This window comes from Hyla sarda, unplaced genomic scaffold, assembly GCF_029499605.1.
Source record: "Hyla sarda isolate aHylSar1 unplaced genomic scaffold, aHylSar1.hap1 scaffold_1306, whole genome shotgun sequence".
Lineage (NCBI taxonomy): Eukaryota > Metazoa > Chordata > Amphibia > Anura > Hylidae > Hyla > Hyla sarda.
In genome coordinates, this window is record NW_026607930.1 from 57,359 (window position 1) to 84,083 (window position 26,725).

At 46.9% G+C, this 26,725-nt stretch overlaps 9 non-coding genes and 4 pseudogenes across 9 annotated transcripts; all 13 read right to left on the reverse strand.

Moving 5' to 3' along the window:
- Positions 1-1,140: 1,140 nt before the first annotated feature.
- Positions 1,141-1,331, reverse strand: LOC130305037 (U2 spliceosomal RNA). Its single transcript, XR_008854717.1, has one exon. It is a non-coding gene; the product is annotated as a U2 spliceosomal RNA (small nuclear RNA).
- A 2,095-nt stretch (positions 1,332-3,426) lies between these two features.
- On the reverse strand, positions 3,427-3,617 carry LOC130305038 (U2 spliceosomal RNA). The gene has a single exon (XR_008854718.1). It is a non-coding gene; the product is annotated as a U2 spliceosomal RNA (small nuclear RNA).
- A 2,091-nt stretch (positions 3,618-5,708) lies between these two features.
- Positions 5,709-5,899, reverse strand: LOC130305039 (U2 spliceosomal RNA). The gene has a single exon (XR_008854719.1). It is a non-coding gene; the product is annotated as a U2 spliceosomal RNA (small nuclear RNA).
- Positions 5,900-7,993: 2,094 nt separating this feature from the next.
- On the reverse strand, positions 7,994-8,200 carry LOC130305059 (U2 spliceosomal RNA; annotated as a pseudogene).
- A 732-nt stretch (positions 8,201-8,932) lies between these two features.
- On the reverse strand, positions 8,933-9,042 carry LOC130305063 (U2 spliceosomal RNA; annotated as a pseudogene).
- A 2,081-nt stretch (positions 9,043-11,123) lies between these two features.
- LOC130305052 (U2 spliceosomal RNA) lies at positions 11,124-11,313 on the reverse strand. The gene has a single exon (XR_008854730.1). It is a non-coding gene; the product is annotated as a U2 spliceosomal RNA (small nuclear RNA).
- A 2,079-nt stretch (positions 11,314-13,392) lies between these two features.
- LOC130305040 (U2 spliceosomal RNA) lies at positions 13,393-13,583 on the reverse strand. Its single transcript, XR_008854720.1, has one exon. It is a non-coding gene; the product is annotated as a U2 spliceosomal RNA (small nuclear RNA).
- Positions 13,584-15,677: 2,094 nt separating this feature from the next.
- LOC130305060 (U2 spliceosomal RNA) lies at positions 15,678-15,884 on the reverse strand (annotated as a pseudogene).
- A 732-nt stretch (positions 15,885-16,616) lies between these two features.
- Positions 16,617-16,726, reverse strand: LOC130305064 (U2 spliceosomal RNA; annotated as a pseudogene).
- Positions 16,727-18,805: 2,079 nt separating this feature from the next.
- Positions 18,806-18,996, reverse strand: LOC130305041 (U2 spliceosomal RNA). The gene has a single exon (XR_008854721.1). It is a non-coding gene; the product is annotated as a U2 spliceosomal RNA (small nuclear RNA).
- A 2,087-nt stretch (positions 18,997-21,083) lies between these two features.
- Positions 21,084-21,274, reverse strand: LOC130305043 (U2 spliceosomal RNA). The gene has a single exon (XR_008854723.1). It is a non-coding gene; the product is annotated as a U2 spliceosomal RNA (small nuclear RNA).
- Positions 21,275-23,373: 2,099 nt separating this feature from the next.
- On the reverse strand, positions 23,374-23,566 carry LOC130305050 (U2 spliceosomal RNA). Its single transcript, XR_008854729.1, has one exon. It is a non-coding gene; the product is annotated as a U2 spliceosomal RNA (small nuclear RNA).
- Positions 23,567-25,676: 2,110 nt separating this feature from the next.
- Positions 25,677-25,868, reverse strand: LOC130305049 (U2 spliceosomal RNA). Its single transcript, XR_008854728.1, has one exon. It is a non-coding gene; the product is annotated as a U2 spliceosomal RNA (small nuclear RNA).
- Between the last annotated feature and the right edge of the window lie 857 nt (positions 25,869-26,725).

The following is a 26,725-nucleotide window of genomic DNA, read 5'->3' on the forward strand; positions in this document are numbered from 1 at the left end:
ACCTTTTTTTCCCTTCTCTTCCTCTTACTTTTTTTTCACGTTTTTTTACGTTTTTCTCCTTTTCGCCTCTTTTCTGGGTGTATTATTCTTCTTTTTCTTCTTTTTTTTCGTCTAATGCATACCCCATCAGTGCAGCAATGCTTATTCAATACCGCCAGCAGATGGAGACACTGGGGGATAATTTTCTAAGGATTTATACTGATTTTTCCTGTCTGAATTTGTCGCACAGAAAGTTGCAGGCCAAATATGTGTGACATTTCTGCGACTTTAGCTTCTAGAGCATTTTTACAACATTATACATAGGTGCTGAATACATAAAAAGCGACTGTTCAGCGACAGACAAGTCGCATCGGCTGAAAGTAGGCCAGAATGTCAGTCCATGTTGGAGCAGGTTTAGATACAGTCTAAAGCATAGATCTCAAAGTCTGTGCACAGAATTTAGCAAGGGCCTCGCACCTTCTGATGCATCAGGTAGGTGCACAATAGCATAGCCTAACCCTCTGTACTTTGGTCTATATTGATGCGGGACATAGACAGCCAGCTGATGACCAATCCATTAGTGCAATGGATGGCTGGAAGCATTTGTCTTTGCCTTTGCAATACCACAGAAGCAATGCATGGTCAATGTACAGCAATGACACACCTGTGTGAACAGCCAGGAGACCCCCCCCCCCCCCATGTTATGTTACATAGTTACATAGTTAGTACGGTCGAAAAAAGACATATGTCCATCACGTTCAACCAGGGAATTAAGGGGTAGGGGTGTGGCGCGATATTGGGGAAGGGATGAGATTTTATATTTCTTCATAAGCATTAATCTTATTTTGTCAATTAGGAACATTCAGCACCCACCCGCTATCAAGGCAGCTGCCTATCATGTCATGCCCTACCTGCACAGGTGTGCTGGCTACTCAAATGATCCAATTAAGGAGGCCATTTAGTCAGCAGCAGCAGAAGTCCTGTGCCTGGACGCTCCAACAGGGGCCAGACACAAGCAGAAGCAGAAGCAGCAGAAGCAGCAGCAGCACCACCTTTTGTTTTTTGGCTGCAGCAGCAGCAAGGCCCACAGGGCTGGCTAGCTGGCTAGCCAGCAAGCAGGTAGCAATGAAAGTAGGAATCTTTCTTTTTAACCCTGTAAGGGGGTGGTGCACTGTACCCGAAGATACTGCCATATCGGGTCAATGCATAGGGCGACGGAAGCAAGCTTCGAAATCGGCCCCCGTTCTCAAAAATCCATTTAATATATGGTCCCCAGATAGGGGACGTATCAGATATTAAACTGATAAGAACAGATACTACACTTGATCTTAGCCAAAAGGCCGAGAAGCGATAACCGTGAAAGGGGCGGGCCCAACAAGGTCCCCTTCATGGGCACTATCACTGCTTGCTGTCAGGGAGGCTGCCAGACAATTTTCCATGCACACTCTGGGCTGGGGGGCAGTCAACCACCAGTACACACAGCAGAACCTAAACCCATACCATTATTGCTAAGCAGCAAGACAGGGGCCCATTGCACTCCCACGGGGCCTTTTTAAATGCAATCCATAACCCGGATTTGCCAGGAACCCTTCTTACTCCTCCTACTTGCATGTGACACTGGGCTTAGGATCTGCATAGGAAACACACACACAAGCACACACCTACCTTTGTTGCCTGCAGATGCCTCCTTGGCTGTCCCCAAACGGTATCAAACCAACACCCACGGGAAGCTGTAAGCATAGAGGACATGCCTGCACCCCATTGGACTTACCTGTGTGGGTTAAATCCGGGTTATTTGACAACCTATGGCGGTGATGGTTCTGCTCAGGCAGAGCAGTGCTGATGCTCCTCATAAAGCTGTCGCTGCTGTGAAGGTTCTAGGTGACATCACAAATCCCTTTGGTTACATACACAACAAAGCTGGGTTGTTGTTGTTTACACTCTGCAAGGCCTGTGGAAGTGAGTGACATCATAGCACTGTAGTTCTGAGGGTTCAAGATGGATGCAACAATCTCCTGTTGCTTCTATGAAGGCCGTAATAGACGACATCACCAAACAGCTCCATAGTCACATACACAGCAAAGGAGAGATGTTGTTTACACCTAGTGATGTCAGTGGTATTGAGTGACATCACAGCACAGTGCTAAGGCTCCTGGGCCTGGACACAGCAGCGGCTGCAATATCTCAACGGAGAATACGTTTATATCTATGTGTGTGTGTGCGCATATATATATATATATATATATATATATATATATATATATATATATTTCTCCGCCGAAATCACTTTTAAACCCATTTCCACCTTTTTTTCCCTTCTCTTCCTCTTACTTTTTTTTCACGTTTTTTTACGTTTTTCTCCTTTTCGCCTCTTTTCTGGGCGTATTATTCTTCTTTTTCTTCTTTTTTTTCGTCTAATGCATACCCCATCAGTGCAGCAATGCTTATTCAATACCGCCAGCAGATGGAGACACTGGGGGATAATTTTCTAAGGATTTATACTGATTTTTCCTGTCTGAATTTGTCGCACAGAAAGTTGCAGGCCAAATATGTGTGACATTTCTGCGACTTTAGCTTCTAGAGCATTTTTACAACATTATACATAGGTGCTGAATACATAAAAAGCGACTGTTCAGCGACAGACAAGTCGCATCGGCTGAAAGTAGGCCAGAATGTCAGTCCATGTTGGAGCAGGTTTAGATACAGTCTAAAGCATAGATCTCAAAGTCTGTGCACAGAATTTAGCAAGGGCCTCGCACCTTCTGATGCATCAGGTAGGTGCACAATAGCATAGCCTAACCCTCTGTACTTTGGTCTATATTGATGCGGGACATAGACAGCCAGCTGATGACCAATCCATTAGTGCAATGGATGGCTGGAAGCATTTGTCTTTGCCTTTGCAATACCACAGAAGCAATGCATGGTCAATGTACAGCAATGACACACCTGTGTGAACAGCCAGGAGACCCCCCCCCCCCCCCCCCATGTTATGTTACATAGTTACATAGTTAGTACGGTCGAAAAAAGACATATGTCCATCACGTTCAACCAGGGAATTAAGGGGTAGGGGTGTGGCGCGATATTGGGGAAGGGATGAGATTTTATATTTCTTCATAAGCATTAATCTTATTTTGTCAATTAGGAACATTCAGCACCCACCCGCTATCAAGGCAGCTGCCTATCATGTCATGCCCTACCTGCACAGGTGTGCTGGCTACTCAAATGATCCAATTAAGGAGGCCATTTAGTCAGCAGCAGCAGAAGTCCTGTGCCTGGACGCTCCAACAGGGGCCAGACACAAGCAGAAGCAGAAGCAGCAGAAGCAGCAGCAGCACCACCTTTTGTTTTTTGGCTGCAGCAGCAGCAAGGCCCACAGGGCTGGCTAGCTGGCTAGCCAGCAAGCAGGTAGCAATGAAAGTAGGAATCTTTCTTTTTAACCCTGTAAGGGGGTGGTGCACTGTACCCGAAGATACTGCCATATCGGGTCAATGCATAGGGCGACGGAAGCAAGCTTCGAAATCGGCCCCCGTTCTCAAAAATCCATTTAATATATGGTCCCCAGATAGGGGACGTATCAGATATTAAACTGATAAGAACAGATACTACACTTGATCTTAGCCAAAAGGCCGAGAAGCGATAACCGTGAAAGGGGCGGGCCCAACAAGGTCCCCTTCATGGGCACTATCACTGCTTGCTGTCAGGGAGGCTGCCAGACAATTTTCCATGCACACTCTGGGCTGGGGGGCAGTCAACCACCAGTACACACAGCAGAACCTAAACCCATACCATTATTGCTAAGCAGCAAGACAGGGGCCCATTGCACTCCCACGGGGCCTTTTTAAATGCAATCCATAACCCGGATTTGCCAGGAACCCTTCTTACTCCTCCTACTTGCATGTGACACTGGGCTTAGGATCTGCAATAGGAAACACACACACAAGCACACACCTACCTTTGTTGCCTGCAGATGCCTCCTTGGCTGTCCCCAAACGGTATCAAACCAACACCCACGGGAAGCTGTAAGCATAGAGGACATGCCTGCACCCCATTGGACTTACCTGTGTGGGTTAAATCCGGGTTATTTGACAACCTATGGCGGTGATGGTTCTGCTCAGGCAGAGCAGTGCTGATGCTCCTCATAAAGCTGTCGCTGCTGTGAAGGTTCTAGGTGACATCACAAATCCCTTTGGTTACATACACAACAAAGCTGGGTTGTTGTTGTTTACACTCTGCAAGGCCTGTGGAAGTGAGTGACATCATAGCACTGTAGTTCTGAGGGTTCTAGATGGATGCAACAATCTCCTGTTGCTTCTATGAAGGCCGTAATAGACGACATCACCAAACAGCTCCATAGTCACATACACAGCAAAGGAGAGATGTTGTTTACACCTAGTGATGTCAGTGGTATTGAGTGACATCACAGCACAGTGCTAAGGCTCCTGGGCCTGGACACAGCAGCGGCTGCAATATCTCAACGGAGAATACGTTTATATCTATGTGTGTGTGTGCGCATATATATATATATATATATATATATATATATATATATATATATATATTTCTCCGCCGAAATCACTTTTAAACCCATTTCCACCTTTTTTTCCCTTCTCTTCCTCTTACTTTTTTTTCACGTTTTTTTACGTTTTTCTCCTTTTCGCCTCTTTTCTGGGCGTATTATTCTTCTTTTTCTTCTTTTTTTTCGTCTAATGCATACCCCATCAGTGCAGCAATGCTTATTCAATACCGCCAGCAGATGGAGACACTGGGGGATAATTTTCTAAGGATTTATACTGATTTTTCCTGTCTGAATTTGTCGCACAGAAAGTTGCAGGCCAAATATGTGTGACATTTCTGCGACTTTAGCTTCTAGAGCATTTTTACAACATTATACATAGGTGCTGAATACATAAAAAGCGACTGTTCAGCGACAGACAAGTCGCATCGGCTGAAAGTAGGCCAGAATGTCAGTCCATGTTGGAGCAGGTTTAGATACAGTCTAAAGCATAGATCTCAAAGTCTGTGCACAGAATTTAGCAAGGGCCTCGCACCTTCTGATGCATCAGGTAGGTGCACAATAGCATAGCCTAACCCTCTGTACTTTGGTCTATATTGATGCGGGACATAGACAGCCAGCTGATGACCAATCCATTAGTGCAATGGATGGCTGGAAGCATTTGTCTTTGCCTTTGCAATACCACAGAAGCAATGCATGGTCAATGTACAGCAATGACACACCTGTGTGAACAGCCAGGAGACCCCCCCCCCCCCCCCCCCCATGTTATGTTACATAGTTACATAGTTAGTACGGTCGAAAAAAGACATATGTCCATCACGTTCAACCAGGGAATTAAGGGGTAGGGGTGTGGCGCGATATTGGGGAAGGGATGAGATTTTATATTTCTTCATAAGCATTAATCTTATTTTGTCAATTAGGAACATTCAGCACCCACCCGCTATCAAGGCAGCTGCCTATCATGTCATGCCCTACCTGCACAGGTGTGCTGGCTACTCAAATGATCCAATTAAGGAGGCCATTTAGTCAGCAGCAGCAGAAGTCCTGTGCCTGGACGCTCCAACAGGGGCCAGACACAAGCAGAAGCAGAAGCAGCAGCAGCACCACCTTTTGTTTTTTGGCTGCAGCAGCAGCAAGGCCCACAGGGCTGGCTAGCTGGCTAGCCAGCAAGCAGGTAGCAATGAAAGTAGGAATCTTTCTTTTTAACCCTGTAAGGGGGTGGTGCACTGTACCCGAAGATACTGCCATATCGGGTCAATGCATAGGGCGACGGAAGCAAGCTTCGAAATCGGCCCCCGTTCTCAAAAATCCATTTAATATATGGTCCCCAGATAGGGGACGTATCAGATATTAAACTGATAAGAACAGATACTACACTTGATCTTAGCCAAAAGGCCGAGAAGCGATAACCGTGAAAGGGGCGGGCCCAACAAGGTCCCCTTCATGGGCACTATCACTGCTTGCTGTCAGGGAGGCTGCCAGACAATTTTCCATGCACACTCTGGGCTGGGGGGCAGTCAACCACCAGTACACACAGCAGAACCTAAACCCATACCATTATTGCTAAGCAGCAAGACAGGGGCCCATTGCACTCCCACGGGGCCTTTTTAAATGCAATCCATAACCCGGATTTGCCAGGAACCCTTCTTACTCCTCCTACTTGCATGTGACACTGGGCTTAGGATCTGCATAGGAAACACACACACAAGCACACACCTACCTTTGTTGCCTGCAGATGCCTCCTTGGCTGTCCCCAAACGGTATCAAACCAACACCCACGGGAAGCTGTAAGCATAGAGGACATGCCTGCACCCCATTGGACTTACCTGTGTGGGTTAAATCCGGGTTATTTGACAACCTATGGCGGTGATGGTTCTGCTCAGGCAGAGCAGTGCTGATGCTCCTCATAAAGCTGTCGCTGCTGTGAAGGTTCTAGGTGACATCACAAATCCCTTTGGTTACATACACAACAAAGCTGGGTTGTTGTTGTTTACACTCTGCAAGGCCTGTGGAAGTGAGTGACATCATAGCACTGTAGTTCTGAGGGTTCAAGATGGATGCAACAATCTCCTGTTGCTTCTATGAAGGCCGTAATAGACGACATCACCAAACAGCTCCATAGTCACATACACAGCAAAGGAGAGATGTTGTTTACACCTAGTGATGTCAGTGGTATTGAGTGACATCACAGCACAGTGCTAAGGCTCCTGGGCCTGGACACAGCAGCGGCTGCAATATCTCAACGGAGAATACGTTTACATCTATGTGTGTGTGTGCGCATATATATATATATATATATATATATATATATATATATATATATTTCTCCGCCGAAATCACTTTTAAACCCATTTCCACCTTTTTTTCCCTTCTCTTCCTCTTACTTTTTTTTCACGTTTTTTTACGTTTTTCTCCTTTTCGCCTCTTTTCTGGGCGTATTATTCTTCTTTTTCTTCTTTTTTTTCGTCTAATGCATACCCCATCAGTGCAGCAATGCTTATTCAATACCGCCAGCAGATGGAGACACTGGGGGATAATTTTCTAAGGATTTATACTGATTTTTCCTGTCTGAATTTGTCGCACAGAAAGTTGCAGGCCAAATATGTGTGACATTTCTGCGACTTTAGCTTCTAGAGCATTTTTACAACATTATACATAGGTGCTGAATACATAAAAAGCGACTGTTCAGCGACAGACAAGTCGCATCGGCTGAAAGTAGGCCAGAATGTCAGTCCATGTTGGAGCAGGTTTAGATACAGTCTAAAGCATAGATCTCAAAGTCTGTGCACAGAATTTAGCAAGGGCCTCGCACCTTCTGATGCATCAGGTAGGTGCACAATAGCATAGCCTAACCCTCTGTACTTTGGTCTATATTGATGCGGGACATAGACAGCCAGCTGATGACCAATCCATTAGTGCAATGGATGGCTGGAAGCATTTGTCTTTGCCTTTGCAATACCACAGAAGCAATGCATGGTCAATGTACAGCAATGACACACCTGTGTGAACAGCCAGGAGACCCCCCCCCCCCCCCCCCCATGTTATGTTACATAGTTACATAGTTAGTACGGTCGAAAAAAGACATATGTCCATCACGTTCAACCAGGGAATTAAGGGGTAGGGGTGTGGCGCGATATTGGGGAAGGGATGAGATTTTATATTTCTTCATAAGCATTAATCTTATTTTGTCAATTAGGAACATTCAGCACCCACCCGCTATCAAGGCAGCTGCCTATCATGTCATGCCCTACCTGCACAGGTGTGCTGGCTACTCAAATGATCCAATTAAGGAGGCCATTTAGTCAGCAGCAGCAGAAGTCCTGTGCCTGGACGCTCCAACAGGGGCCAGACACAAGCAGAAGCAGAAGCAGCAGAAGCAGCAGCAGCACCACCTTTTGTTTTTTGGCTGCAGCAGCAGCAAGGCCCACAGGGCTGGCTAGCTGGCTAGCCAGCAAGCAGGTAGCAATGAAAGTAGGAATCTTTCTTTTTAACCCTGTAAGGGGGTGGTGCACTGTACCCGAAGATACTGCCATATCGGGTCAATGCATAGGGCGACGGAAGCAAGCTTCGAAATCGGCCCCCGTTCTCAAAAATCCATTTAATATATGGTCCCCAGATAGGGGACGTATCAGATATTAAACTGATAAGAACAGATTTTTCTAAAGCCGAGGAACGTGCTTTCGATTCACCCAAAGTGCAAGAAAAAGTGCAAACGTGTTACACTAAAAAAACGTGCACAAAGGATGCGGTCTATCGCTAGCCCTTCTCCGATAGGAGAGAGGCCCCCCAACAAACCTTACCCTTCGCCTCCGGACCAAAAGGTACCTGCGAGGTTCCAGGTTCGATGTCCCTTTTCGCCGAAGCTACTAGGGGACCACAAATGCTCCCGGCATCCCCCTTGGCGTTAGCCAAGGTATCTGCCCGCAGAGCCGATTACGGTAGGTACCCTGCCAAGCAGGAGTACCCGGGGTGTTTGCAGGGAGGTGCGGAACCTAATGGCCACACACACCTCCCCTAGACCGCCAGGAGGGACACCCAGAAGGGCTACCGCATCCTGACAAATCCTGTGAACACACAACACGCAAAAAGTGACACAGTGAGACAAAAAAGAAATAAATAAGTGAATGTGTGCAGATATACTGCCCGGACATCCGGCCGGATCTATAAAAATTTCTCTGATCCTAGCCAGAAGGCCGGGAATCAAGAGGTGAGTGCCACAAGGTGAAGAGATTATGGTGCCCGTGCTTCAACTCAGTGAGTCTATCCTCCCAGTGAGTTTCGGCACCTCGGGGTCACCACTCCCCGAGGCACAAAAGTACCTCGGCTCTAGACCCTCTCAGCCTCATGGCGAGACCCGGAGGGAACAGGTCACATCGGGGCAGCCGTCGAGCTGATTCCTCAGAACCAGCCCCGGAAAGCCCTGGTACACCTGCATCCTCCATGCAGCACCCATCCCCACCAGCCCCATACCGGCGTTACGGTACACCGGCATGAAAAACTGATAAGAACAGATACTACACTTGATCTTAGCCAAAAGGCCGAGAAGCGATAACCGTGAAAGGGGCGGGCCCAACAAGGTCCCCTTCATGGGCACTATCACTGCTTGCTGTCAGGGAGGCTGCCAGACAATTTTCCATGCACACTCTGGGCTGGGGGGCAGTCAACCACCAGTACACACAGCAGAACCTAAACCCATACCATTATTGCTAAGCAGCAAGACAGGGGCCCATTGCACTCCCACGGGGCCTTTTTAAATGCAATCCATAACCCGGATTTGCCAGGAACCCTTCTTACTCCTCCTACTTGCATGTGACACTGGGCTTAGGATCTGCATAGGAAACACACACACAAGCACACACCTACCTTTGTTGCCTGCAGATGCCTCCTTGGCTGTCCCCAAACGGTATCAAACCAACACCCACGGGAAGCTGTAAGCATAGAGGACATGCCTGCACCCCATTGGACTTACCTGTGTGGGTTAAATCCGGGTTATTTGACAACCTATGGCGGTGATGGTTCTGCTCAGGCAGAGCAGTGCTGATGCTCCTCATAAAGCTGTCGCTGCTGTGAAGGTTCTAGGTGACATCACAAATCCCTTTGGTTACATACACAACAAAGCTGGGTTGTTGTTGTTTACACTCTGCAAGGCCTGTGGAAGTGAGTGACATCATAGCACTGTAGTTCTGAGGGTTCAAGATGGATGCAACAATCTCCTGTTGCTTCTATGAAGGCCGTAATAGACGACATCACCAAACAGCTCCATAGTCACATACACAGCAAAGGAGAGATGTTGTTTACACCTAGTGATGTCAGTGGTATTGAGTGACATCACAGCACAGTGCTAAGGCTCCTGGGCCTGGACACAGCAGCGGCTGCAATATCTCAACGGAGAATACGTTTATATCTATGTGTGTGTGTGCGCATATATATATATATATATATATATATATATATATATATTTCTCCGCCGAAATCACTTTTAAACCCATTTCCACCTTTTTTTCCCTTCTCTTCCTCTTACTTTTTTTTCACGTTTTTTTACGTTTTTCTCCTTTTCGCCTCTTTTCTGGGCGTATTATTCTTCTTTTTCTTCTTTTTTTTCGTCTAATGCATACCCCATCAGTGCAGCAATGCTTATTCAATACCGCCAGCAGATGGAGACACTGGGGGATAATTTTCTAAGGATTTATACTGATTTTTCCTGTCTGAATTTGTCGCACAGAAAGTTGCAGGCCAAATATGTGTGACATTTCTGCGACTTTAGCTTCTAGAGCATTTTTACAACATTATACATAGGTGCTGAATACATAAAAAGCGACTGTTCAGCGACAGACAAGTCGCATCGGCTGAAAGTAGGCCAGAATGTCAGTCCATGTTGGAGCAGGTTTAGATACAGTCTAAAGCATAGATCTCAAAGTCTGTGCACAGAATTTAGCAAGGGCCTCGCACCTTCTGATGCATCAGGTAGGTGCACAATAGCATAGCCTAACCCTCTGTACTTTGGTCTATATTGATGCGGGACATAGACAGCCAGCTGATGACCAATCCATTAGTGCAATGGATGGCTGGAAGCATTTGTCTTTGCCTTTGCAATACCACAGAAGCAATGCATGGTCAATGTACAGCAATGACACACCTGTGTGAACAGCCAGGAGACCCCCCCCCCCCCCCCCCATGTTATGTTACATAGTTACATAGTTAGTATGGTCGAAAAAAGACATATGTCCATCACGTTCAACCAGGGAATTAAGGGGTAGGGGTGTGGCGCGATATTGGGGAAGGGATGAGATTTTATATTTCTTCATAAGCATTAATCTTATTTTGTCAATTAGGAACATTCAGCACCCACCCGCTATCAAGGCAGCTGCCTATCATGTCATGCCCTACCTGCACAGGTGTGCTGGCTACTCAAATGATCCAATTAAGGAGGCCATTTAGTCAGCAGCAGCAGAAGTCCTGTGCCTGGACGCTCCAACAGGGGCCAGACACAAGCAGAAGCAGAAGCAGCAGCAGCACCACCTTTTGTTTTTTGGCTGCAGCAGCAGCAGCAAGGCCCACAGGGCTGGCTAGCTGGCTAGCCAGCAAGCAGGTAGCAATGAAAGTAGGAATCTTTCTTTTTAACCCTGTAAGGGGGTGGTGCACTGTACCCGAAGATACTGCCTATCGGGTCAATGCATAGGGCGACGGAAGCAAGCTTCGAAATCGGCCCCCGTTCTCAAAAATCCATTTAATATATGGTCCCCAGATAGGGGACGTATCAGATATTAAACTGATAAGAACAGATACTACACTTGATCTTAGCCAAAAGGCCGAGAAGCGATAACCGTGAAAGGGGCGGGCCCAACAAGGTCCCCTTCATGGGCACTATCACTGCTTGCTGTCAGGGAGGCTGCCAGACAATTTTCCATGCACACTCTGGGCTGGGGGGCAGTCAACCACCAGTACACACAGCAGAACCTAAACCCATACCATTATTGCTAAGCAGCAAGACAGGGGCCCATTGCACTCCCACGGGGCCTTTTTAAATGCAATCCATAACCCGGATTTGCCAGGAACCCTTCTTACTCCTCCTACTTGCATGTGACACTGGGCTTAGGATCTGCATAGGAAACACACACACAAGCACACACCTACCTTTGTTGCCTGCAGATGCCTCCTTGGCTGTCCCCAAACGGTATCAAACCAACACCCACGGGAAGCTGTAAGCATAGAGGACATGCCTGCACCCCATTGGACTTACCTGTGTGGGTTAAATCCGGGTTATTTGACAACCTATGGCGGTGATGGTTCTGCTCAGGCAGAGCAGTGCTGATGCTCCTCATAAAGCTGTCGCTGCTGTGAAGGTTCTAGGTGACATCACAAATCCCTTTGGTTACATACACAACAAAGCTGGGTTGTTGTTGTTTACACTCTGCAAGGCCTGTGGAAGTGAGTGACATCATAGCACTGTAGTTCTGAGGGTTCAAGATGGATGCAACAATCTCCTGTTGCTTCTATGAAGGCCGTAATAGACGACATCACCAAACAGCTCCATAGTCACATACACACCAAAGGAGAGATGTTGTTTACACCTAGTGATGTCAGTGGTATTGAGTGACATCACAGCACAGTGCTAAGGCTCCTGGGCCTGGACACAGCAGCGGCTGCAATATCTCAACGGAGAATACGTTTATATCTATGTGTGTGTGTGCGCATATATATATATATATATATATATATATATATATATATTTCTCCGCCGAAATCACTTTTAAACCCATTTCCACCTTTTTTTCCCTTCTCTTCCTCTTACTTTTTTTTCACGTTTTTTTACGTTTTTCTCCTTTTCGCCTCTTTTCTGGGCGTATTATTCTTCTTTTTCTTCTTTTTTTTCGTCTAATGCATACCCCATCAGTGCAGCAATGCTTATTCAATACCGCCAGCAGATGGAGACACTGGGGGATAATTTTCTAAGGATTTATACTGATTTTTCCTGTCTGAATTTGTCGCACAGAAAGTTGCAGGCCAAATATGTGTGACATTTCTGCGACTTTAGCTTCTAGAGCATTTTTACAACATTATACATAGGTGCTGAATACATAAAAAGCGACTGTTCAGCGACAGACAAGTCGCATCGGCTGAAAGTAGGCCAGAATGTCAGTCCATGTTGGAGCAGGTTTAGATACAGTCTAAAGCATAGATCTCAAAGTCTGTGCACAGAATTTAGCAAGGGCCTCGCACCTTCTGATGCATCAGGTAGGTGCACAATAGCATAGCCTAACCCTCTGTACTTTGGTCTATATTGATGCGGGACATAGACAGCCAGCTGATGACCAATCCATTAGTGCAATGGATGGCTGGAAGCATTTGTCTTTGCCTTTGCAATACCACAGAAGCAATGCATGGTCAATGTACAGCAATGACACACCTGTGTGAACAGCCAGGAGACCCCCCCCCCCCCCCCCCCATGTTATGTTACATAGTTACATAGTTAGTACGGTCGAAAAAAGACATATGTCCATCACGTTCAACCAGGGAATTAAGGGGTAGGGGTGTGGCGCGATATTGGGGAAGGGATGAGATTTTATATTTCTTCATAAGCATTAATCTTATTTTGTCAATTAGGAACATTCAGCACCCACCCGCTATCAAGGCAGCTGCCTATCATGTCATGCCCTACCTGCACAGGTGTGCTGGCTACTCAAATGATCCAATTAAGGAGGCCATTTAGTCAGCAGCAGCAGAAGTCCTGTGCCTGGACGCTCCAACAGGGGCCAGACACAAGCAGAAGCAGAAGCAGCAGCAGCACCACCTTTTGTTTTTTGGCTGCAGCAGCAGCAAGGCCCACAGGGCTGGCTAGCTGGCTAGCCAGCAAGCAGGTAGCAATGAAAGTAGGAATCTTTCTTTTTAACCCTGTAAGGGGGTGGTGCACTGTACCCGAAGATACTGCCATATCGGGTCAATGCATAGGGCGACGGAAGCAAGCTTCGAAATCGGCCCCCGTTCTCAAAAATCCATTTAATATATGGTCCCCAGATAGGGGACGTATCAGATATTAAACTGATAAGAACAGATACTACACTTGATCTTAGCCAAAAGGCCGAGAAGCGATAACCGTGAAAGGGGCGGGCCCAACAAGGTCCCCTTCATGGGCACTATCACTGCTTGCTGTCAGGGAGGCTGCCAGACAATTTTCCATGCACACTCTGGGCTGGGGGGCAGTCAACCACCAGTACACACAGCAGAACCTAAACCCATACCATTATTGCTAAGCAGCAAGACAGGGGCCCATTGCACTCCCACGGGGCCTTTTTAAATGCAATCCATAACCCGGATTTGCCAGGAACCCTTCTTACTCCTCCTACTTGCATGTGACACTGGGCTTAGGATCTGCATAGGAAACACACACACAAGCACACACCTACCTTTGTTGCCTGCAGATGCCTCCTTGGCTGTCCCCAAACGGTATCAAACCAACACCCACGGGAAGCTGTAAGCATAGAGGACATGCCTGCACCCCATTGGACTTACCTGTGTGGGTTAAATCCGGGTTATTTGACAACCTATGGCGGTGATGGTTCTGCTCAGGCAGAGCAGTGCTGATGCTCCTCATAAAGCTGTCGCTGCTGTGAAGGTTCTAGGTGACATCACAAATCCCTTTGGTTACATACACAACAAAGCTGGGTTGTTGTTGTTTACACTCTGCAAGGCCTGTGGAAGTGAGTGACATCATAGCACTGTAGTTCTGAGGGTTCAAGATGGATGCAACAATCTCCTGTTGCTTCTATGAAGGCCGTAATAGACGACATCACCAAACAGCTCCATAGTCACATACACAGCAAAGGAGAGATGTTGTTTACACCTAGTGATGTCAGTGGTATTGAGTGACATCACAGCACAGTGCTAAGGCTCCTGGGCCTGGACACAGCAGCGGCTGCAATATCTCAACGGAGAATACGTTTACATCTATGTGTGTGTGTGCGCATATATATATATATATATATATATATATATATATATATATATATTTCTCCGCCGAAATCACTTTTAAACCCATTTCCACCTTTTTTTCCCTTCTCTTCCTCTTACTTTTTTTTCACGTTTTTTTACGTTTTTCTCCTTTTCGCCTCTTTTCTGGGCGTATTATTCTTCTTTTTCTTCTTTTTTTTCGTCTAATGCATACCCCATCAGTGCAGCAATGCTTATTCAATACCGCCAGCAGATGGAGACACTGGGGGATAATTTTCTAAGGATTTATACTGATTTTTCCTGTCTGAATTTGTCGCACAGAAAGTTGCAGGCCAAATATGTGTGACATTTCTGCGACTTTAGCTTCTAGAGCATTTTTACAACATTATACATAGGTGCTGAATACATAAAAAGCGACTGTTCAGCGACAGACAAGTCGCATCGGCTGAAAGTAGGCCAGAATGTCAGTCCATGTTGGAGCAGGTTTAGATACAGTCTAAAGCATAGATCTCAAAGTCTGTGCACAGAATTTAGCAAGGGCCTCGCACCTTCTGATGCATCAGGTAGGTGCACAATAGCATAGCCTAACCCTCTGTACTTTGGTCTATATTGATGCGGGACATAGACAGCCAGCTGATGACCAATCCATTAGTGCAATGGATGGCTGGAAGCATTTGTCTTTGCCTTTGCAATACCACAGAAGCAATGCATGGTCAATGTACAGCAATGACACACCTGTGTGAACAGCCAGGAGACCCCCCCCCCCCCCCCCCCATGTTATGTTACATAGTTACATAGTTAGTACGGTCGAAAAAAGACATATGTCCATCACGTTCAACCAGGGAATTAAGGGGTAGGGGTGTGGCGCGATATTGGGGAAGGGATGAGATTTTATATTTCTTCATAAGCATTAATCTTATTTTGTCAATTAGGAACATTCAGCACCCACCCGCTATCAAGGCAGCTGCCTATCATGTCATGCCCTACCTGCACAGGTGTGCTGGCTACTCAAATGATCCAATTAAGGAGGCCATTTAGTCAGCAGCAGCAGAAGTCCTGTGCCTGGACGCTCCAACAGGGGCCAGACACAAGCAGAAGCAGAAGCAGCAGAAGCAGCAGCAGCACCACCTTTTGTTTTTTGGCTGCAGCAGCAGCAAGGCCCACAGGGCTGGCTAGCTGGCTAGCCAGCAAGCAGGTAGCAATGAAAGTAGGAATCTTTCTTTTTAACCCTGTAAGGGGGTGGTGCACTGTACCCGAAGATACTGCCATATCGGGTCAATGCATAGGGCGACGGAAGCAAGCTTCGAAATCGGCCCCCGTTCTCAAAAATCCATTTAATATATGGTCCCCAGATAGGGGACGTATCAGATATTAAACTGATAAGAACAGATTTTTCTAAAGCCGAGGAACGTGCTTTCGATTCACCCAAAGTGCAAGAAAAAGTGCAAACGTGTTACACTAAAAAAACGTGCACAAAGGATGCGGTCTATCGCTAGCCCTTCTCCGATAGGAGAGAGGCCCCCCAACAAACCTTACCCTTCGCCTCCGGACCAAAAGGTACCTGCGAGGTTCCAGGTTCGATGTCCCTTTTCGCCGAAGCTACTAGGGGACCACAAATGCTCCCGGCATCCCCCTTGGCGTTAGCCAAGGTATCTGCCCGCAGAGCCGATTACGGTAGGTACCCTGCCAAGCAGGAGTACCCGGGGTGTTTGCAGGGAGGTGCGGAACCTAATGGCCACACACACCTCCCCTAGACCGCCAGGAGGGACACCCAGAAGGGCTACCGCATCCTGACAAATCCTGTGAACACACAACACGCAAAAAGTGACACAGTGAGACAAAAAAGAAATAAATAAGTGAATGTGTGCAGATATACTGCCCGGACATCCGGCCGGATCTATAAAAATTTCTCTGATCCTAGCCAGAAGGCCGGGAATCAAGAGGTGAGTGCCACAAGGTGAAGAGATTATGGTGCCCGTGCTTCAACTCAGTGAGTCTATCCTCCCAGTGAGTTTCGGCACCTCGGGGTCACCACTCCCCGAGGCACAAAAGTACCTCGGCTCTAGACCCTCTCAGCCTCATGGCGAGACCCGGAGGGAACAGGTCACATCGGGGCAGCCGTCGAGCTGATTCCTCAGAACCAGCCCCGGAAAGCCCTGGTACACCTGCATCCTCCATGCAGCACCCATCCCCACCAGCCCCATACCGGCGTTACGGTACACCGGCATGAAAAACTGATAAGAACAGATACTACACTTGATCTTAGCCAAAAGGCCGAGAAGCGATAACCGTGAAAGGGGCGGGCCCAACAAGGTCCCCTTCATGGGCACTATCACTGCTTGCTGTCAGGGAGGCTGCCAGACAATTTTCCATGCACACTCTGGGCTGGGGGGCAGTCAACCACCAGTACACACAGCAGAACCTAAACCCATACCATTATTGCTAAGCAGCAAGACAGGGGCCCATTGCACTCCCACGGGGCCTTTTTAAATGCAATCCATAACCCGGATTTGCCAGGAACCCTTCTTACTCCTCCTACTTGCATGTGACACTGGGCTTAGGATCTGCATAGGAAACACACACACAAGCACACACCTACCTTTGTTGCCTGCAGATGCCTCCTTGGCTGTCCCCAAACGGTATCAAACCAACACCCACGGGAAGCTGTAAGCATAGAGGACATGCCTGCACCCCATTGGACTTACCTGTGTGGGTTAAATCCGGGTTATTTGACAACCTATGGCGGTGATGGTTCTGCTCAGGCAGAGCAGTGCTGATGCTCCTCATAAAGCTGTCGCTGCTGTGAAGGTTCTAGGTGACATCACAAATCCCTTTGGTTACATACACAACAAAGCTGGGTTGTTGTTGTTTACACTCTGCAAGGCCTGTGGAAGTGAGTGACATCATAGCACTGTAGTTCTGAGGGTTCAAGATGGATGCAACAATCTCCTGTTGCTTCTATGAAGGCCGTAATAGACGACATCACCAAACAGCTCCATAGTCACATACACAGCAAAGGAGAGATGTTGTTTACACCTAGTGATGTCAGTGGTATTGAGTGACATCACAGCACAGTGCTAAGGCTCCTGGGCCTGGACACAGCAGCGGCTGCAATATCTCAACGGAGAATACGTTTATATCTATGTGTGTGTGTGCGCATATATATATATATATATATATATATATATATATATTTCTCCGCCGAAATCACTTTTAAACCCATTTCCACCTTTTTTTCCCTTCTCTTCCTCTTACTTTTTTTTCACGTTTTTTTACGTTTTTCTCCTTTTCGCCTCTTTTCTGGGCGTATTATTCTTCTTTTTCTTCTTTTTTTTCGTCTAATGCATACCCCATCAGTGCAGCAATGCTTATTCAATACCGCCAGCAGATGGAGACACTGGGGGATAATTTTCTAAGGATTTATACTGATTTTTCCTGTCTGAATTTGTCGCACAGAAAGTTGCAGGCCAAATATGTGTGACATTTCTGCGACTTTAGCTTCTAGAGCATTTTTACAACATTATACATAGGTGCTGAATACATAAAAAGCGACTGTTCAGCGACAGACAAGTCGCATCGGCTGAAAGTAGGCCAGAATGTCAGTCCATGTTGGAGCAGGTTTAGATACAGTCTAAAGCATAGATCTCAAAGTCTGTGCACAGAATTTAGCAAGGGCCTCGCACCTTCTGATGCATCAGGTAGGTGCACAATAGCATAGCCTAACCCTCTGTACTTTGGTCTATATTGATGCGGGACATAGACAGCCAGCTGATGACCAATCCATTAGTGCAATGGATGGCTGGAAGCATTTGTCTTTGCCTTTGCAATACCACAGAAGCAATGCATGGTCAATGTACAGCAATGACACACCTGTGTGAACAGCCAGGAGACCCCCCCCCCCCCCCCCCATGTTATGTTACATAGTTACATAGTTAGTATGGTCGAAAAAAGACATATGTCCATCACGTTCAACCAGGGAATTAAGGGGTAGGGGTGTGGCGCGATATTGGGGAAGGGATGAGATTTTATATTTCTTCATAAGCATTAATCTTATTTTGTCAATTAGGAACATTCAGCACCCACCCGCTATCAAGGCAGCTGCCTATCATGTCATGCCCTACCTGCACAGGTGTGCTGGCTACTCAAATGATCCAATTAAGGAGGCCATTTAGTCAGCAGCAGCAGAAGTCCTGTGCCTGGACGCTCCAACAGGGGCCAGACACAAGCAGAAGCAGAAGCAGCAGCAGCACCACCTTTTGTTTTTTGGCTGCAGCAGCAGCAGCAAGGCCCACAGGGCTGGCTAGCTGGCTAGCCAGCAAGCAGGTAGCAATGAAAGTAGGAATCTTTCTTTTTAACCCTGTAAGGGGGTGGTGCACTGTACCCGAAGATACTGCCATATCGGGTCAATGCATAGGGCGACGGAAGCAAGCTTCGAAATCGGCCCCCGTTCTCAAAAATCCATTTAATATATGGTCCCCAGATAGGGGACGTATCAGATATTAAACTGATAAGAACAGATACTACACTTGATCTTAGCCAAAAGGCCGAGAAGCGATAACCGTGAAAGGGGCGGGCCCAACAAGGTCCCCTTCATGGGCACTATCACTGCTTGCTGTCAGGGAGGCTGCCAGACAATTTTCCATGCACACTCTGGGCTGGGGGGCAGTCAACCACCAGTACACACAGCAGAACCTAAACCCATACCATTATTGCTAAGCAGCAAGACAGGGGCCCATTGCACTCCCACGGGGCCTTTTTAAATGCAATCCATAACCCGGATTTGCCAGGAACCCTTCTTACTCCTCCTACTTGCATGTGACACTGGGCTTAGGATCTGCATAGGAAACACACACACAAGCACACACCTACCTTTGTTGCCTGCAGATGCCTCCTTGGCTGTCCCCAAACGGTATCAAACCAACACCCACGGGAAGCTGTAAGCATAGAGGACATGCCTGCACCCCATTGGACTTACCTGTGTGGGTTAAATCCGGGTTATTTGACAACCTATGGCGGTGATGGTTCTGCTCAGGCAGAGCAGTGCTGATGCTCCTCATAAAGCTGTCGCTGCTGTGAAGGTTCTAGGTGACATCACAAATCCCTTTGGTTACATACACAACAAAGCTGGGTTGTTGTTGTTTACACTCTGCAAGGCCTGTGGAAGTGAGTGACATCATAGCACTGTAGTTCTGAGGGTTCAAGATGGATGCAACAATCTCCTGTTGCTTCTATGAAGGCCGTAATAGACGACATCACCAAACAGCTCCATAGTCACATACACACCAAAGGAGAGATGTTGTTTACACCTAGTGATGTCAGTGGTATTGAGTGACATCACAGCACAGTGCTAAGGCTCCTGGGCCTGGACACAGCAGCGGCTGCAATATCTCAACGGAGAATACGTTTATATCTATGTGTGTGTGTGCGCATATATATATATATATATATATATATATATATATATATATATTTCTCCGCCGAAATCACTTTTAAACCCATTTCCACCTTTTTTTCCCTTCTCTTCCTCTTACTTTTTTTTCACGTTTTTTTACGTTTTTCTCCTTTTCGCCTCTTTTCTGGGCGTATTATTCTTCTTTTTCTTCTTTTTTTTCGTCTAATGCATACCCCATCAGTGCAGCAATGCTTATTCAATACCGCCAGCAGATGGAGACACTGGGGGATAATTTTCTAAGGATTTATACTGATTTTTCCTGTCTGAATTTGTCGCACAGAAAGTTGCAGGCCAAATATGTGTGACATTTCTGCGACTTTAGCTTCTAGAGCATTTTTACAACATTATACATAGGTGCTGAATACATAAAAAGCGACTGTTCAGCGACAGACAAGTCGCATCGGCTGAAAGTAGGCCAGAATGTCAGTCCATGTTGGAGCAGGTTTAGATACAGTCTAAAGCATAGATCTCAAAGTCTGTGCACAGAATTTAGCAAGGGCCTCGCACCTTCTGATGCATCAGGTAGGTGCACAATAGCATAGCCTAACCCTCTGTACTTTGGTCTATATTGATGCGGGACATAGACAGCCAGCTGATGACCAATCCATTAGTGCAATGGATGGCTGGAAGCATTTGTCTTTGCCTTTGCAATACCACAGAAGCAATGCATGGTCAATGTACAGCAATGACACACCTGTGTGAACAGCCAGGAGACCCCCCCCCCCCCCATGTTATGTTACATAGTTACATAGTTAGTACGGTCGAAAAAAGACATATGTCCATCACGTTCAACCAGGGAATTAAGGGGTAGGGGTGTGGCGCGATATTGGGGAAGGGATGAGATTTTATATTTCTTCATAAGCATTAATCTTATTTTGTCAATTAGGAACATTCAGCACCCACCCGCTATCAAGGCAGCTGCCTATCATGTCATGCCCTACCTGCACAGGTGTGCTGGCTACTCAAATGATCCAATTAAGGAGGCCATTTAGTCAGCAGCAGCAGAAGTCCTGTGCCTGGACGCTCCAACAGGGGCCAGACACAAGCAGAAGCAGAAGCAGCAGAAGCAGCAGCAGCACCACCTTTTGTTTTTTGGCTGCAGCAGCAGCAAGGCCCACAGGGCTGGCTAGCTGGCTAGCCAGCAAGCAGGTAGCAATGAAAGTAGGAATCTTTCTTTTTAACCCTGTAAGGGGGTGGTGCACTGTACCCGAAGATACTGCCATATCGGGTCAATGCATAGGGCGACGGAAGCAAGCTTCGAAATCGGCCCCCGTTCTCAAAAATCCATTTAATATATGGTCCCCAGATAGGGGACGTATCAGATATTAAACTGATAAGAACAGATACTACACTTGATCTTAGCCAAAAGGCCGAGAAGCGATAACCGTGAAAGGGGCGGGCCCAACAAGGTCCCCTTCATGGGCACTATCACTGCTTGCTGTCAGGGAGGCTGCCAGACAATTTTCCATGCACACTCTGGGCTGGGGGGCAGTCAACCACCAGTACACACAGCAGAACCTAAACCCATACCATTATTGCTAAGCAGCAAGACAGGGGCCCATTGCACTCCCACGGGGCCTTTTTAAATGCAATCCATAACCCGGATTTGCCAGGAACCCTTCTTACTCCTCCTACTTGCATGTGACACTGGGCTTAGGATCTGCATAGGAAACACACACACAAGCACACACCTACCTTTGTTGCCTGCAGATGCCTCCTTGGCTGTCCCCAAACGGTATCAAACCAACACCCACGGGAAGCTGTAAGCATAGAGGACATGCCTGCACCCCATTGGACTTACCTGTGTGGGTTAAATCCGGGTTATTTGACAACCTATGGCGGTGATGGTTCTGCTCAGGCAGAGCAGTGCTGATGCTCCTCATAAAGCTGTCGCTGCTGTGAAGGTTCTAGGTGACATCACAAATCCCTTTGGTTACATACACAACAAAGCTGGGTTGTTGTTGTTTACACTCTGCAAGGCCTGTGGAAGTGAGTGACATCATAGCACTGTAGTTCTGAGGGTTCAAGATGGATGCAACAATCTCCTGTTGCTTCTATGAAGGCCGTAATAGACGACATCACCAAACAGCTCCATAGTCACATACACAGCAAAGGAGAGATGTTGTTTACACCTAGTGATGTCAGTGGTATTGAGTGACATCACAGCACAGTGCTAAGGCTCCTGGGCCTGGACACAGCAGCGGCTGCAATATCTCAACGGAGAATACGTTTATATCTATATGTGTGTGTGCGCATATATATATATATATATATATATATATATATATATATATATATATATTTCTCCGCCGAAATCACTTTTAAACCCATTTCCACCTTTTTTTCCCTTCTCTTCCTCTTACTTTTTTTTCACGTTTTTTTACGTTTTTCTCCTTTTCGCCTCTTTTCTGGGCGTATTATTCTTCTTTTTCTTCTTTTTTTTCGTCTAATGCATACCCCATCAGTGCAGCAATGCTTATTCAATACCGCCAGCAGATGGAGACACTGGGGGATAATTTTCTAAGGATTTATACTGATTTTTCCTGTCTGAATTTGTCGCACAGAAAGTTGCAGGCCAAATATGGTGTGACATTTCTGCGACTTTAGCTTCTAGAGCATTTTTACAACATTATACATAGGTGCTGAATACATAAAAAGCGACTGTTCAGCGACAGACAAGTCGCATCGGCTGAAAGTAGGCCAGAATGTCAGTCCATGTTGGAGCAGGTTTAGATACAGTCTAAAGCATAGATCTCAAAGTCTGTGCACAGAATTTAGCAAGGGCCTCGCACCTTCTGATGCATCAGGTAGGTGCACAATAGCATAGCCTAACCCTCTGTACTTTGGTCTATATTGATGCGGGACATAGACAGCCAGCTGATGACCAATCCATTAGTGCAATGGATGGCTGGAAGCATTTGTCTTTGCCTTTGCAATACCACAGAAGCAATGCATGGTCAATGTACAGCAATGACACACCTGTCGTGAACAGCCAGGAGACCCCCCCCCCCCCCCCCATGTTATGTTACATAGTTACATAGTTAGTACGGTCGAAAAAAGACATATGTCCATCACGTTCAACCAGGGAATTAAGGGGTAGGGGTGTGGCGCGATATTGGGGAAGGGATGAGATTTTATATTTCTTCATAAGCATTAATCTTATTTTGTCAATTAGGAACATTCAGCACCCACCCGCTATCAAGGCAGCTGCCTATCATGTCATGCCCTACCTGCACAGGTGTGCTGGCTACTCAAATGATCCAATTAAGGAGGCCATTTAGTCAGCAGCAGCAGAAGTCCTGTGCCTGGACGCTCCAACAGGGGCCAGACACAAGCAGAAGCAGAAGCAGCAGAAGCAGCAGCAGCACCACCTTTTGTTTTTTGGCTGCAGCAGCAGCAAGGCCCCACAGGGCTGGCTAGCTGGCTAGCCAGCAAGCAGGTAGCAATGAAAGTAGGAATCTTTCTTTTTAACCCTGTAAGGGGGTGGTGCACTGTACCCGAAGATACTGCCATATCGGGTCAATGCATAGGGCGACGGAAGCAAGCTTCGAAATCGGCCCCCGTTCTCAAAAATCCATTTAATATATGGTCCCCCAGATAGGGGGACGTATCAGATATTAAACTGATAAGAACAGATACTACACTTGATCTTAGCCAAAAGGCCGAGAAGCGATAACCGTGAAAGGGGCGGGCCCCAACAAGGTCCCCCTTCATGGGGCACTATCACTGCTTGCTGTCAGGGGAGGCTGCCAGACAATTTTCCATGCACACTCTGGGCTGGGGGGCAGTCAACCACCAGTACACACAGCAGAACCTAAACCCATACCATTATTGCTAAGCAGCAAGACAGGGGCCCATTGCACTCCCACGGGGCCTTTTTAAATGCAATCCATAACCCGGATTTGCCAGGAACCCTTCTTACTCCTCCTACTTGCATGTGACACTGGGCTTAGGATCTGCATAGGAAACACACACACAAGCACACACCTACCTTTGTTGCCTGCAGATGCCTCCTTGGCTGTCCCCAAACGGTATCAAACCAACACCCACGGGAAGCTGTAAGCATAGAGGGACATGCCTGCACCCCATTGGACTTACCTGTGTGGGTTAAATCCGGGTTATTTGACAACCTATGGCGGTGATGGTTCTGCTCAGGCAGAGCAGTGCTGATGCTCCTCATAAAGCTGTCGCTGCTGTGAAGGTTCTAGGTGACATCACAAATCCCTTTGGTTACATACACAACAAAGCTGGGTTGTTGTTGTTTACACTCTGCAAGGCCTGTGGAAGTGAGTGACATCATAGCACTGTAGTTCTGAGGGTTCAAGATGGATGCAACAATCTCCTGTTGCTTCTATGAAGGCCGTAATAGACGACATCACCAAACAGCTCCATAGTCACATACACAGCAAAGGAGAGATGTTGTTTTACACCTAGTGATGTCAGTGGTATTGAGTGACATCACAGCACAGTGCTAAGGCTCCTGGCCTGGACACAGCAGCGGCTGCAATATCTCAACGGAGAATACGTTTATATCTATATGTGTGTGTGCGCATATATATATATATATATATATTATATTATATATATATATATATATATATTTCTCCGCCGAAATCACTTTTAAACCCATTTCCACCTTTTTTTCCCTTCTCTTCCTCTTACTTTTTTTTCACGTTTTTTTACGTTTTTCTCCTTTTCGCCTCTTTTCTGGGCGTATTATTCTTCTTTTTCTTCTTTTTTTTCGTCTAATGCATACCCCATCAGTGCAGCAATGCTTATTCAATACCGCCAGCAGATGGAGACACTGGGGGATAATTTTCTAAGGATTTATACTGATTTTTCCTGTCTGAATTTGTCGCACAGAAAGGTTGCAGGCCAAATATGTGTGACATTTCTGCGACTTTAGCTTCTAGAGCATTTTTACAACATTATACATAGGTGCTGAATACATAAAAAGCGACTGTTCAGCGACAGACAAGTCGCATCGGCTGAAAGTAGGCCAGAATGTCAGTCCATGTTGGAGCAGGTTTAGATACAGTCTAAAGCATAGATCTCAAAGTCTGTGCACAGAATTTAGCAAGGGGCCTCGCACCTTCTGATGCATCAGGTAGGTGCACAATAGCATAGCCTAACCCTCTGTACTTTGGTCTATATTGATGCGGGACATAGACAGCCAGCTGATGACCAATCCATTAGTGCAATGGATGGCTGGAAGCATTTGTCTTTGCCTTTGCAATACCACAGAAGCAATGCATGGTCAATGTACAGCAATGACACACCTGTGTGAACAGCCAGGAGACCCCCCCCCCCACCCCCATGTTATGTTACATAGTTACATAGTTAGTACGGTCGAAAAAAGACATATGTCCATCACGTTCAACCAGGGAATTAAGGGGTAGGGGTGTGGCGCGATATTGGGGAAAGGGATGAGATTTTATATTTCTTCATAAGCATTAATCTTATTTTGTCAATTAGGAACATTCAGCACCCACCCCGCTATCAAGGCAGCTGCCTATCATGTCATGCCCTACCTGCACAGGTGTGGCTGGCTACTCAAATGATCCAATTAAGGAGGCCCATTTAGTCAGCAGCAGCAGAAGTCCTGTGCCTGGACGCTCCAACAGGGGCCAGACACAAGCAGAAGCAGAAGCAGCAGAAAGCAGCAGCAGCACCACCTTTTGTTTTTTGGCTGCAGCAGCAGCAAGGCCCACAGGGCTGGCTAGCTGGCTAGCCAGCAAGCAGGTAGCAATGAAAGTAGGAATCTTTCTTTTTAACCCTGTAAGGGGGTGGTGCACTGTACCCGAAGATACTGCCATATCGGGTCAATGCATAGGGCGACGGAAGCAAGCTTCGAAATCGGCCCCCCGTTCTCAAAAATCCATTTAATATATGGTCCCCAGATAGGGGACGTATCAGATATTAAACTGATAAGAACAGATACTACACTTGATCTTAGCCAAAAGGCCGAGAAGCGATAACCGTGAAAGGGGCGGGGCCCAACAAGGTCCCCTTCATGGGCACTATCACTGCTTGCTGTCAGGGAGGCTGCCAGACAATTTTCCATGCACACTCTGGGCTGGGGGGGCAGTCAAACCACCAGTACACACAGCAGAACCTAAACCCATACCATTATTGCTAAGCAGCAAGACAGGGGCCCATTGCACTCCCACGGGGCCTTTTTAAATGCAATCCATAACCCGGATTTGCCAGGAACCCTTCTTACTCCTCCTACTTGCATGTGACACTGGGCTTAGGGATCTGCATAGGAAACACACACACAAGCACACACCTACCTTTGTTGCCTGCAGATGCCTCCTTGGCTGTCCCCAAACGGTATCAAACCAACACCCACGGGAAGCTGTAAGCATAGAGGACATGCCTGCACCCCATTGGGACTTACCTGTGTGGGTTAAATCCGGGTTATTTGACAACCTATGGCGGTGATGGTTCTGCTCAGGCAGAGCAGTGCTGATGCTCCTCATAAAGCTGTCGCTGCTGTGAAGGTTCTAGGTGACATCACAAATCCCTTTGGTTACATACACAACAAAGCTGGGTTGTTGTTGTTTACACTCTGCAAGGCCTGTGGAAGTGAGTGACATCATAGCACTGTAGTTCTGAGGGATCAAGATGGATGCAACAATCTCCTGTTGCTTCTATGAAGGCCGTAATAGACGACATCACCAAACAGCTCCATAGTCACATACACAGCAAAGGAGAGATGTTGTTTACACCTAGTGATGTCAGTGGTATTGAGTGACATCACAGCACAGTGCTAAGGCTCCTGGGCCTGGACACAGCAGCGGCTGCAATATCTCAACGGAGAATACGTTTAT